We start from the raw sequence: 6380 nt of genomic DNA, 5'->3' as shown, positions 1-6380 counted from the left end.
ACGAATTGTCGAAAACTGAACGAACCTGATCAAATCACCAAACTGAACGCATGAGCCTGAAACGAACTTCCGAACACGAGTATGTACTTGCTGACAATCACAAAATGCACAGGCTGCCGGCCAAAACAACGCACGAAACCGACCATGTAATTGAAACTGAAAAGCACCACTGAACTGAACTCACCGAATAGAAACTGAAACGCCCGAAGCACACCACTGAACACACCAAGCTGCCAAACACCACTGAACGCACCACTGAACTCACCGCCGGAAAACGAAACTGAGAACTGAGGAGTCGACCCTGAAACTGATTCTGTCACAAACTCCCGCTGCACCACCGAAAAATGAAAACACCACCGCCTGAGATACCCTACCACCGCCTGAAACCGCCTCGCCTGCAACCACCGCCTGCCAAGGACCAACTAACCCCAAACTAATCGAACCAAGAAACTGCACCCTTCAAACCAACAGACCCTTCAAACCAACAAACCTGATCAAACCAAACGTCGTCACCGCCGCCTGACACTTGAACGTCGTCGCCTAACACTGAACCGTCGACGCCGGAGCCCCCCCGGATAACCGACGTTGAAGGTACCCTAACCGCACATAATCGTGCCCTAAACGCCTATTTTGAGAGGTTTTACGTGAACCTACTACTCCCTCACTATGTTCCCTTTTGATTTCCCATTTAGAATTGTTTTGAATTTTTCATTTGAAAAGAGAGAAATTTTGACAATGAGTATTCAATGATTTTATATGAGAAAAAACATATTCAAGTGGTCGGATCTTGTTAGTTTCATCTAGATGTGCAGTTCCATATATTTTTATAAAATTTTATAAGACTCTCTCTATTTTTGAATACTTGCAACATATTGACTAACATATTTGCCAAGACCGTGATTTATATTGTTAAAAAAATATAAAAGGTCGATATTTGAAAAATATACATTGAGATTAATACAACAACAAATACACAATAACATTTATTTTATATACATTAGTAAGAAAGTGTGGTCAAAGTTAATGTATGAATAGTGCAATAGTCAAATTATTGCAAGTATTCACAAACAGAAGAAATGTGTACATACAAATAGTTGAAGATATTAATGCTTAAATGTTTGAATAGAAAACTGTGCAAAATGAAGAACGACATAAACAAATAGGATCAAAGTGGTATATTATGAATTTATGGTAGATGAACAAATTTATTAGACTTATAAACTCATTATCACAAAATTTAATTTTAACTATTGTAGATTCGTAGTAATATACTCTATAGTAATTAACTATATTAATAAAATATCAATAATATATTTTAAATGTTATTTATTATTACTATTGCGGAGTAATATTTTGTTGTTGTTGTTGTTATTATTATTATTATTATTATTATTATTATTATTATTATTATTATTATTTATTATTATTATTATTATTATTATTATTATTATTATTATTATTATTATTATTATTATTATTATTATTGTGGGATCTTTTACGGTGCTGACGTGGCACGCGTTCCTCGGAGGTATCAAGTATGACCTGGCACGAACTTCTGGCAACCTGCAAAACAAGAATATTCCCGTAGGAATATTCCCTCCGATGCTTAAGTAAGTATAAGCTAGAGAGATAAGTAATTTGTAGAGAGAAGGCAGAGCAAAGATAGTTTTTGGTTGGTGGGAATGAATTGATTGCCTTTTACCTAGGGATCTGAACTTTTTATAGTGCTAGGGTTTCTTGGGAACTGGTCCTGCATGATTGGATGTTATGCAAGATCAGGACACATGTCCTGCTAAGTTTTGGAGGCTTGGTTTAGACCAAGTGGGCTACTTAAGCATTTGGGCCTTTCTCTTTGGAAAATAGCAGAATGGGCTCCTTCCTGAGTAAGTGGGTCCCATGACCCACTGATGGGTCTTGGCCCTGCGTGTGCATGTGGGTTTGAGACTTGCCTGCTGATGGGATTTTGGGCCTTCTTTTTGGCTTTAATGGTACAGCCAGGTGGCGTTCTTTTAGGCCACATCATTTGCCCCTCAAGGAGGATGCCCCTTGCCCCTGTGGGGTAGGCTGCTTGATCGGAGGGAGTGCCACGTGTGAGGGATTTTCAGAGCTCAGGTTTTCCTTTAAAACCTTCAGAACTTCTTGCATTTTTCTTTTGTTACCTCAGAGCAATTTTCTGAGAGAGAGAGAGCGAATTTGTTTTGCCAAAGATTCGCTTGTGTTTGCGTTTGAGTGTTCTTGGATTCTTTGTTCAGTGTTCTTGAGGATTTAGAAGATTTGTCAAGACTTCTCATTAGTTTGATCATTTTCTGGTAAGTTCTCTATCAAAACTCTTGTTTTCTGCATGCTTATGGGCCCCCTCTTTTTTATCGTTTATAGTGTTCTGTGGAGGCGTCCTGGGGGTTATGACACCCATCTCTTTCTTTCTTTTGCTAAAGTCAGATGTCCTGTTCCTTATGCAGGACGGCATGACTCGAATTAGACAAACAGCCAACGTGCGTGCATGGGCTGCACCGCGAGAGGGGGACGATAGGGTTCCTTTTTCGAACCCGTCCTAAGGAAGTAGGAGTGGAGTCCGTTCCTCTCGTAATACAGGAGACGGGGCCATAAGAATGACACATTCTCCTAGAAGAAGGAAGAATGTGACTTGCCGTCCCCGTGTTCCACGCGAGGATTTTGAAGATGACTCCTCTAGCTCTTCAGACGAGGAGTTTGCAAAAAACCTTCCTCCTATGGTCCGAGGGAAGGAGGATGTCAATTTGTTTCCTTCTGACATCTTTCCCAGCATGAAATGGCTGAGGTACCTGAGGGAGCAGGGATGTGACTTTGAGCGGTTTCTGCTTTTGCCCCCAGGTTTTAGTCTTAGGAGCCCTCGACCCCATGATTCCGTGGACCAACTCTCTCAGGGAGAGGTAGCTGTCTATACTGCTGCCTTTAGATTGGGTCTTAGATTTCCTTTGCATCCCTTTGTGATGGACGTCTTGGAGGGGTATGATATTGGCCTTGCTCAATTGACGCCTAACTCTTGGGCAAACGTTTTTGGATTTATTGCAAAATGCGCTTTGAGCGGCATCACCCCTTCCTTCCCTGCTTTCCTTCGTCCTGTAGTTATTGCCCCTTTCTCTCGTTCTCCCCAGGGATGGTTCACCCTTTACAGCCGTCGGGGATATAAGACGGTGGTGGGTAAGACTTCTAGTTGGGTTTGGTGGAGGAAGAAGTGGTCTATTGTTCGAATGGAAGACCTCTCTCTTTCAAGACGTCTTTCTAGGTGGAACCGTCGGCCCCGCTATTTATCTAAAGATGACGCCTTCCCTCGCCTTTCGTGAAGGGAATAGGGGCTAGTAAAGCCCCTGTTCCAGGCTGAGATGTATCGGCTGTCGTCAAAGAGCCATGCCTGGGTGCCTAATGCTTGGCTTCCCCATGTAGGCCGTTGGTCTTTGTTCCTAATTGAGTAGAGGTAGTTTTCCATAGATTTTCACTCAACATCGCTCTTTTTTTTTTTTACTAACCCTTGGCTTTGTAGATTCTACCATGGATCACCTATCCTCCGAAGACAAGGGCGTAGTGGACGTACCTGCTTGGCTGTCCGAGGTATACACTGAGGACATTCTCAAGGCTGTGGAGGCCAAGAAAAAGGACTCCTCCAAGAAGTCCGGCGAGGGTGCCTCTGGTGACGTCGCCAAGGTAATTTTTTTTTTTACTATGCCTCTGTATTCTTTTCTGATTACGATTTGGTCGTTGACTTCCTACATTTTTTAGGAGCCCACTTCGTCAGCTACGAAGAAGTGTCCTGCATCTTCGACGGAGGCTCCTAAGCCAAAACGACCCTTCTTTAAGAAGATGGGTACGGCCGATGCTGCAGCAAAGCCGTCGGAACCAAAACCGTCTGCTCCCCTAGCTGGGGGAGAGGTTCTTCTTAACCAGGCGTCCATTCCTCCACCTGAGCAACAGGAGGTCCCTCCCCAGGTGGACACTGAAGGGGATTTCGCTGCTGGAGCGGCTGCTGACGAAGTAGCAGCTGAACAGGCTGAGGCTGCTGACGCCACCACCTCGTCCAAGGAGGACAAGGGTAAAGGCAAGGAAGCTGAAGCTCCTTCTACTGATAATGCCTCCATGCCTCCTGCAGCTTCGCCAATTGGTTAGTGTTTCTATACTTTAAATCTGTTGTGTCAAGTCGGTATTTGCATGATGTTTGATAACTTGACGTTTGGTTCAGTTGAGATGTTCAAGCGGATGCGGCGGACCGAAGTGGCGAGCATCCCCCCTTCTGGCGGTTTTAGCTTAGAGGCGAATGATAAGATCCTTGCGAACGTGTATGCGGCCATTCCTGAGGAGTATGTGAGGTCACTCCCCGGGATTGACTTGGGGTTCTTTGGGTCCATTCAGTCCCTCGTCCTTGATGTGAGACACTTACTCCTAGATCTCTATTTATTATTATATATACTTTCTGAACTCTATTTTGTCTTCGGCAGCTTTTCATCCGCTGTGCCGAGAGTAGGAACTACCACTTTGATATGCATAATGAGATGCTCAAGCACAAGGACCAGATTGAGAATCATGAGCAGTAGTTGAGAAGACAGCCAGATTGATCAACTTGGACGCGGACAAAAAGATTAAGTCCGAAAATGAAGCTCTGAGGAACGCTGAGGAGGACGCCGAGAAGTATAAAGAGAAATTGCTGGAGCATGAGGAGAGACTGGCCGTGCTGAGAAAGGAGTACTCCTCTGTCTCGGAGCGGGTGACTAATTTCTCTTCCAAGGTGAACGTCCTGGAGGGTCAGCTCAAGGCCATGCAGGGAAAGATTGAGGCCGTGCGCAAGGAGGCTGCGAGCTCTTTCAAGTTGGGCGAGGAGTCCATTTTGGAGAGTGCCCAAAAGGCGTGGGATCAGTCTATGGACGGGAAAGACTTTTCCTGGTTCAAACGCCGTATCTCCTACCAGATGGCCGTTTCGACGGCTAGACGCCTAGGCTTAGATCCGCCTGAGTTCGTTAGTGACGGGGAGGAGGACATGGAGGAGGACGAGGTGAACTCCCCTGAAGGCCAAGACGTCCTGGATGGGAGTTCTATTGCCCCTCATCCTTGATCAGCTTTTCTCGTGGTTGGTTTGAATGACGCCGTGGGCGTTTGTAATAACTTCGGTGCCTTTTGGCATTTATTTGATTTGGTTTGTTTGCGCCTTGAGCGCTATGTATAAACATTTTGTGCCTTTGTGCACTTTATTTTATTTTAATTCCATTTCAATTCGTTACTGATTTCTTGGGAATTCTTTTTGGGTCCATTTGTTGGACGGGAACCTCATTGTTTTAGGTGATCAGCCTAATTTGAGGCGCTAATCTAGGCCACTTCTCAGGCCGTCAAACGATTATTCCTTTTAGACGCCATCCAAAGAGGAGGTCTTATGTCTGAATGTTTGCTCTTGTTGAGTCTTCTTTCTCTCTTTTTTGGGCGCCTTCCGAAGAGAAGGCGTCATGTTGGACGTCTGAACCCTTTGTGTTTATTAGCACTGGGTATTGTTTATTTAGTAGATATTGACGCCACTATTTAGGGATTGTTTTCTGGTGAGTTTCTTCACCCCTTAGTGTTTCTTTTTTAAAGATTTAACTGAGACTTGTATTCGTCAGATAAGAAAATATTCATTTACTAAATTGCACGCTAAATTCACCGCGTCTTAGGCGGGCATTTTCAGGCCGTTTTGTGGGCTCTAGTACAATAGCTAGGCCGTTTTGTAGGCTCTGAGTACAATAGTTAACCTAATGATATTCTATTTTAGCCACTTTCTTCAATCTTGACCGCTTCTATTTGGACGGGTTTAGTTTCTTTGGCGACTTGAGGTTCATCTTCATGCTTTCGTTTACCTCTGACTTCGGCAGAATCTTGCTTCCATGCTGACGGGTTGAGGGTCGTCAGATAACAGTCCCTAGCCTGTTTTTGATCTCCATGTATGGTGCCTATCACTCCATCATTGCACACAAACTTCAAAAGCATCAGATGGGTGATGACTACAGCTTTAATCTTGTTTAAGGTGGGTCGTCCCAAGATGACATTGTATGCAGTCAAGTCTTTAACAATTAGGAAGTCCACCTCTATCTTTCGTCCATTTTTCCTATCCCCAATTCGAACCGGCAGAGTGATCACGCCCACATGGTGAATGATGCTCCCTCCGAAACCAATGATGGGATAGTGAATTCTTTCGATGGTTTTGGGGTCATGTGCTAGGCGATTGAGGTATTCTAGACTCATTATGTGGGACGAGCTTCCCGTGTCTATTAGTATGCGTTTAACCCTCATGTTAGATATCTTGAATTCGACCACAAGGGGATCATCATGCGGAGTGGCTATCCGTCCACCATCTGACTCACATATCTCTATCCTTGGGAATGGAT

Source organism: Spinacia oleracea, chromosome 6 (assembly GCF_020520425.1).
Source record: "Spinacia oleracea cultivar Varoflay chromosome 6, BTI_SOV_V1, whole genome shotgun sequence".
Classification (NCBI taxonomy): domain Eukaryota; kingdom Viridiplantae; phylum Streptophyta; class Magnoliopsida; order Caryophyllales; family Amaranthaceae; genus Spinacia; species Spinacia oleracea.
Note: the sequence above shows the minus strand (reverse complement) of the source record.